The sequence below is a fragment of the Silene latifolia genome, chromosome 1 (genome assembly GCF_048544455.1).
Source record: "Silene latifolia isolate original U9 population chromosome 1, ASM4854445v1, whole genome shotgun sequence".
Lineage (NCBI taxonomy): Eukaryota > Viridiplantae > Streptophyta > Magnoliopsida > Caryophyllales > Caryophyllaceae > Silene > Silene latifolia.
Window position 1 is genome coordinate 169821922 of NC_133526.1, and position 7860 is coordinate 169829781.

Below are 7860 nucleotides of genomic sequence, written 5' to 3' on the forward strand. Positions count from 1 at the left end.
TATAAAACCATCCTTTTAATACAATTTTGTCAGAAAATCACCAACTACCTTACAATTTATATGGTTACCAGCCTTAATTTGTTTCAAATTAGAGAATAATCATCAACAACCAAAAGATTTCAGAAACAATTCGTTTTTGTTAACCCTAAATTTCAGAAATTGAGTTTATAAACCACGAAATTAATCAATTAAGGCATACACAAGATTGATATACAATTGAATCCAAGAATCAACAAATTAAAGACTGAATATCAATTGTTTTAACAAGGAAATCAAGATATAACATGCGATTATACCATAACTTTGAAAGCAAGTGAGAAAATTGAGTTTGAACCTTACCTTAAACTGGTTTGAGACGAGCAAGGACAAGTAAAATACCCAAGTCTTACCCAAAAGCTTGAGGGAGGTAGGTTATGGAGTTTTTAGAGAGAAGGAAAGGAAAGGTTGGAGGCAGAAATAAGGAAGAAAGGAACGAAAATAGGGTTTTTGTATAACCTGCATAAGTCCCGCTACAGCAATACTCGGTCGAGTATTGGGAATACTCGGCTGAGTGTCGACTACTCGGTCGAGTATTTAGGATACTCGGCCGAGTGTTTACTACTCGGTCGAGTACCTTTCTTACTCGATCGAGTTCTGAAGAACAGAAGCGATTAATATTATCACAAAACGGGCACTCGGTTGTGTAGCTTAATACTCGGCCGAGTGTGGTCTACTCGGTCGAGTATACTCATCTACTCGGTCGAGTTTTCCGAAAACAAGGAAGAAGTCGCAACTTTTCATTATTCCTGCAAAATAAGATAATATCGTTCGGAGTTCCGTGCATCCGGCTCGTCACTGTTAAAGCTGATTTCTATCACATAAGCACGTAAACACATAACAACATCACATCCGTCACCGGAATGATCATTACTCCTACCCTTCATTCCTCACCTTGCCATGAAATTATTATATTCTAGCCTACTCAACAATCTAACTACAGCACCTGCAAGGTTTAACTATCATGTCACATCATCTCTAATTCCGTTAAATCACCAGTTATACAATATAGTCACATTTGCAACGTAGCAGTCCAACACACAACACATTCATCGTGAAACAATAAGTTAACTTGTCCCCGATCTCCCATTGCGACAATTCCATCGCTCATTTCAACCTTTCCACACATACATCAAACACGTATCACCCTAATAATAGATACACACATCAATCATTACCAAGCAATCAACAACTCTCACTAGCTACCCTTTTCCCGTGTCTGGCTTAAGTCCGATGGGGCCATGATTTTGAAATGAGGGCGCCTACTCACCCAAAATCTAGCATCGGCTGGGGCTCCCAACGTACATACACCAGGTTCATTTTAATTGACACCCTATATTCATTAGGTTCATTGGTTTAGGTTCCAAAATCGTCGGCTCTGATACCACTTTGTAACACCCCCGCACACCAGGATGCCTTACCAAGGACCATTCTAGTGTAAGACGGTGTTACCATCTCGGTTTCCCGAGGGAGTAGATCAAATTAGACAACTAAAGAACATTCATCCATTATTAACATGTCTTATAATATACAGCTTACTACAACGTCTTTATAATAAAGGTACAGCCATGACACTAATGACACTGCCTCTCTAGAACGGTAGCGTGATGACTCGATCCCTCCAATCCTAGCTGCCACAATCAACAAAACCTGCTAAGCCACTGCTCACCATCCCCGAATGGATCACCGCAAGTTTCACAAAATAACAACAACGGGGTCAGTACTGGCTAATCAAAAGTAAGACGGAATAACAACATAAATAGCTGATCATCCCCTATCCCAGTCTCACAACCACGCACTATAACTGACTACGCCCCGAAGGGTGTAGCCCTGCTGATAGGTAGGAATTTGTCGTCACTTCCCAATCAAAAACAATTTATAAGAACCCAAATTAAGTAGTATAATTAGGGTGTCGAACACGAAGATGGCGGGGGTGTATACTTGGTTTGTTTAAGTCCTATTTTAGCCTAATAATGAAAGAGGTTTGATTTATGATAAACTAAGATGCAAATAAGGAATAAAATTAAACTAAATGCAATTGTAATTGATCAATATGAGAAAGACTAGAGCTTTCGGGTTCACTCGGGTCATTGGGCATGAAACAAGACAAATAAGGGGAATAGGTGATTCAATTAGTCAAGAAATTATGCCTAATGTCTTAGGGCACCTAGAATTCGTTAACCCACTTTCATGTGATTAACTAAAACCCGTCACACACATACACAAAGATCATCCAATAGTCTACACACCAAGATTGTTCATCCATTAGTATAGACACCAAGACAACTAAACATGTGAGAAAATACTCAAACTTTCATAGGAGCAATTCTACAAACACTTCATGTGCAAGAAAGTGACAACCAATAAAACACCCTATTCCTTATAATTCTAACCCAAAATCGTACCCATTATAGACCCGAGATCCCCCTAAGCCCTAGAGGAGAACTACTCACACATGTTTAAGGATGAAAAACTAACAATAAAATGGAACAAAATACAAACAAGTATGGTAAACATAATAAAGATAGAAACTTTGAATGAAAACATTAAGTAAAGAACATAAATGTAAACAAATGAAAATAAATGCAAACAAAAGGTGAGAATTGTACCAACAAAGAGGAAAGTAACAATCTTGGGCAAATATGGAAGAATGAATTTCTTCTAATCTTCAAATACAACCCAAAATACTAATAGTATACTAATGAGAAAGGAAGAACTTGCATAAACAAAGGAAGATTTAAACTAATAACTAAAGAAAGATTACAACTTTTTATTGAGTGAAAATGAGGGAGGAAATATTAGGGTTCTACAATATTTGAGAGGAGAGAGAATTAACTAGTCTAATTTTCTATTCTAATTGATAGTTTTTAAGGTGGTGTCTAAATAATGTGAGTGAGCCTTTTATACTAGTCTAATAATATTACTAATATAATAATATTAATAATAATACTAATAATAATAATAATAATCTCCAAAAATTGACACCAAGGCACGATACACAGCTCCACCCAAAACACAATCCCCAGCTTCCCTTTTCTTTGTCTTCTTCCACCAAAAGCAAAAAGACTTCCTCCGAGATTGTACCCGACCGGGTAACATTACACCCGACCGGGCATCACTTTCACCCGACCGGGCGTAATTACGCCCCTCGGCAGCACGATTCACCCGGTAGAATTAATTGAATCCTCTACTTGATTGCTTATTCCTTCTTCCTTAAAACTTAAAAGCATCGACTGCAATTCAACTCGGGTTCGATTCAAAGGTAATGTCAGATCAATGTTTGCTCAATTCCAGCGCAAGATCGAAAGTGGAGGTCTAATTGATGTTGCTCGTTGTTGTTTGAGGTTGAACGGATCACCGAGGTCGTGGGGTGGCGATCGCGGTGGTTGTTCTTTGTTGAGATGCGTCGGAATTGGTGTGGGGATGGTGATGATGCGTGGTTGCTGGATGTAGGAGGATTGAACGGAGATGGTGGTTTGATTGGCGGATGCAGGATGGTGGTGGGCCGAGAATCAAGAACGGTGATGATCGATGACGACTTGAATGGTGTCGGGTTTCGGGTTGTTCTTTCTTTGAGATGTCGCAGGTGGAGGTGAATAGAATGACGAAGGTGGAGGGAGTTGTTAATGGTGGTAATTGGGTTTGTGGTTATGGAGTCGGGTTGCAGCTATGGTGTTGGTGTATGAAGGAGCAGATGCGTGATGAAGCTTGATTGATGGCGGGTTTGTTGTGGTTAATGGCGGAATGCAGCAATGGTGGTTGATTGGTTATGGAAATTGGAAATGCAGGGATCAAGTCTGAAGTTCATTGACAGGGACGAGTGAACAACTCGTGAATTTGTGATTTTGGTAAAGTCAACTGCCAAGCTTGACTTTGTCTAATACAAGTTATTTCATTTTCTTCAATTAACTCGTCCTTCATCCGTCTTATTTCCGTCTCGACCCAATTTGCTCCTCAATTTCCGTGTCAATTTGCCTCCTTGCCTACATATTATTGTAATAAAGTAATATTAATATTAATATTGAGTAAACATCCGACTAATTAATAAACATGACTACGACGGCTAATTATTATAATTAGTAAATAAAATGAGCTATAAAGTCATTTAACGCACACAAAATCGAGTTGAATAAGAGTAAAAGCGCGGGGTAAAAGCTACCAAAATACTACTCATCAAATCTCCCCACACTTAAACCTTACTCGTCCTCGAGTAAGCTCATTTAATTAAACTAAGACCCGTAATATAAAAGACTAGCTAAAATAATAATATCCGATGAAAGGCAATTAACGGGCCTTCTCCGTCCCTTCAACTCGCACCGAAACACAATGAGGTATGCATTCCGATGCAAGGCAAGTGGGGGCTTGCAGAAAATTTTGACACATCCAACATTTAAGCACGAATCAAGATATAAGATGCATCACAAAAAAGTCAAACCACTTTCCTCATCTAAGCGGCCGTTTTGTTTTGAAAGATTAAAGGTTTTGGTCGGGAGATACCGTCTCATAGTCTTGGCGGGGTGTCAATGCCCTAATGGTGGCTCAAGCAACCTCAATGTGACAATCAAATGCCTAAGAAACAAATTCAAAGGCGGGAAAGAGGGAAGCAAAGCCTAACCTTCAAGATTTACATGACACACGCAAGATTCAACCAAATTGACCCATGACTAAGGGGACCAAGACTACCGACTTCCTCACGGTTTTCACTAGTCTCTCATTTTCTTTTTAGAACGGGTGATTTTTGTGCAAAAAGTAACCAAAATCACTCAACTACTCGACTCGTGAGACATGCCCGCAATCTAACATGGAATCCTCTCCTACAAGACCATTCATGAGATGCAAAAAAAAAAAAAAAAAAAAAAAGGAAAATATGCATAAAGAGAAACAAGGGTTGTAACGGGGCTAGGTGACGGGACGAAACGGGGTTGGTGCAAGCACCATTTTGGAAAAATGTGGAGGTACAAATCAAGAAGTTGCCAAAATTCCATTTCTTCCACTTTATTACAACAAATGAGTAACGTCTACACCCTAACAAAAATTGGTTTCCCGAATTTATGCAAACATTGTGCAAACCCGACTCACTTTGGAAAAATACAAAAATCATCACCTTATTGCAACCAATGAGTAACGTCTACACCCTAACAAGAAATTGGCTTGCCAAAATCAAGCAAAAAATGTGTAAACCCGACTCACTTAGGAAAAACATCAAGTGCCCCTTTATTCTTGCAACGCCTTTTTCTACTCCATTGATGAAGGAGTGTTGCTTGGCTTTTTTCTCATCAAACAAAGTATTAGTGCAAACCTCTTTTTTTTTCTTTTTCATTACATTTTTCCCCTTTTCTATTTTCTTTTCTTTTCTTTTTTCAAAACCTCTTTATTCAAAGCAAACCAAACTAAACCATCATTCCGACTCAAGTGGATTGTGCACATCCACTAAACCAAGATTCAAATCCCCTTGCTTCATACTACCAAAACTCATAGACAACTTTCTTGATCAAGGTCAGTTGTTTTTGGGTTGTAGTTAGTATCGTAGGTATCAAATGAAAGGTCAAGGCTCAAAAGGGGTAAACAAAATCGGTCCTAGTCTAAAGGGTCGAAAAATTAGGCTTATTTGGCAATGTGAGGCTCAAAAAATAAAATAAAATGCAACTTGCTGTTTCAAAATATGCACATAAATGAACATCTCATGGTCTAAAAGGAAAGGACGCCATGCTTGTGCGTCGTGATGTGACATGCCACGCGAGGAGCCTACTCACACCTAAAGGGGGACCGGGTATGGGTGTACCGATCTCAAGGAGGCTCTAAATCTCACATGTAAGTAGCTATGTCGAAATCTAGGCCTAGTCTACGGTCTTGGTCTCACATGGTGGTCAAAACTTTCCGGTCTAGCCTCATTTCCCGGGTATTTGCAAGCAAACACCCTAACAAGGAGGTCACTAGGTGCAAGCCACTAAGAGGGGAAAGACACAGCTTAGACAATATCATCATAGAGGGTATCATACTCCCTTCCTAGACCAAATTTTGTTCAAAAATTTATATACAAACTCGATGCAAAATGTAAATAAAGCAACAAACACATATTCACAATATACGAAATGCATTTCTAAGTACTAGCAACATAAATAAACATGCAACAATTATCTAAACCTAGCAGCACGTAAGCAACACACACCAAGTTCCAAAATGGAACATCCTCATCAACATAGCTCATCCTCCTCCATATATCCAACAATATAAAGGAAAAGAATAGTAAAGGAGAAAGAGATAGGAAAGATTAAACCGAGCGGTCTTCTAGTCTCCTAATGCCTCAAATGTCCCGTATGTGCCTGCGCCACTTGTTAGACAAACATATATATACAATGCAATATTTTTGGAATTTTTGAATTTTTTCGATTTTTAGGCATTTTTTGAATTTTTATCAAATTTAAAGGTATATACAAATATAAACAAATATTCACAAAGTGGATATTTCCCTCCCCACACTTAAAATTTACATTGTCCTCAATGGAACAAAGTATAGGGAGAGAAAAGGTAAAAGAAAGGAACATATTTTTGGATTTTCAATTTTTTTGAAAAGAAACAACATATTTTTGGTATTTTTATATTTTGAAAATTAAAATGCATGTTTTTGGTTTTTTTTTAGGCCCTCCCCACACTTATTCATTTACATGGGAGGGCAAGTTGGAAAAATAGAAGAACTTGTTTTTGGATTTTTTGAATATTTGAAAAGAAATAACATGTTTTTGTATTTTTAAATTGGTGGAATTTCCTCCCCACGCTTATTTATTTACATAATTCCGATGGAAATAATTGTGTGGAGGAAATTCGAAATTGAAATACGTGTTTTTGGTGATTTTTGATTTTTCAATAAGCATGTAATGCATGATCTAATCTATATGCAATATTGAAATACGATGCAAGCTACACTATATGAATGCATTAACTAAATGTGACAATATATTACAAATTTGAAATCTAATGCAATCCTACATGAATGCAATTATATGAATTTCTAACTAAATGCATGCGAAAAATTAAACATGAATGAGAGGATTTGGATTAAGGGAAGGGGCATACTCGTCATTTTGGATTGAAAGGGAGGGAGTGGAGCCCTCATTACTAGGCTCTACTCATGCTCTTCATCACCATCACCATCACCGTCTCCATCTCCATCATCCGTCCAAAATTCCTCATTTCCTACCTAGAATGCATGCTATATACAAATGGTGGTTCTTGAGGAACTCCACCAAACCGAGCTTCTTTCAAGAGTTTCAATTTGTCCTCTCCTCGGGGAGGGGTTCCCCGAGATAGAGCACTTCAATGAGACCTTTGTTATCACCGTCATAGTAGCGCTTGATTCTTTGACCATTGACCGTAAACGTTCCTCCTTCTTCACTCCAAAGCTCGAAAGCACCATAAGGAAATACTTTCATCACTTTAAAGGGTCCGGACCATCGTGATTTGAGCTTGCCCGGAAACACCTTGATTTTGGAGTTAAAAAGGAGAACAAGGTCTCCAACACTTACCTCTTTCTTCATGATCTTGGCATCATGCCATTTCTTCGTTTGGTCTTTGTAGATTTTGGAGCTCTCATAAGCCTCCAATCTCAATTCCTCAAGCTCATTCATTTGGAGAAAGCGCACCTCTCCGGCGGCATCAAAGTCAAAATTCATCTCTTTAAGAGCCCACCAAGCTTTGTGCTCCAACTCAACCGGCAAATGGCAAGCTTTCCCGTACACAAGCTTATACGGGGTGGTGCCAAGGGGTGTCTTGAAGGCGGTTCTCAATGCCCATAAGACATCCGGGAGCTTTTGGGACCAATCTTTC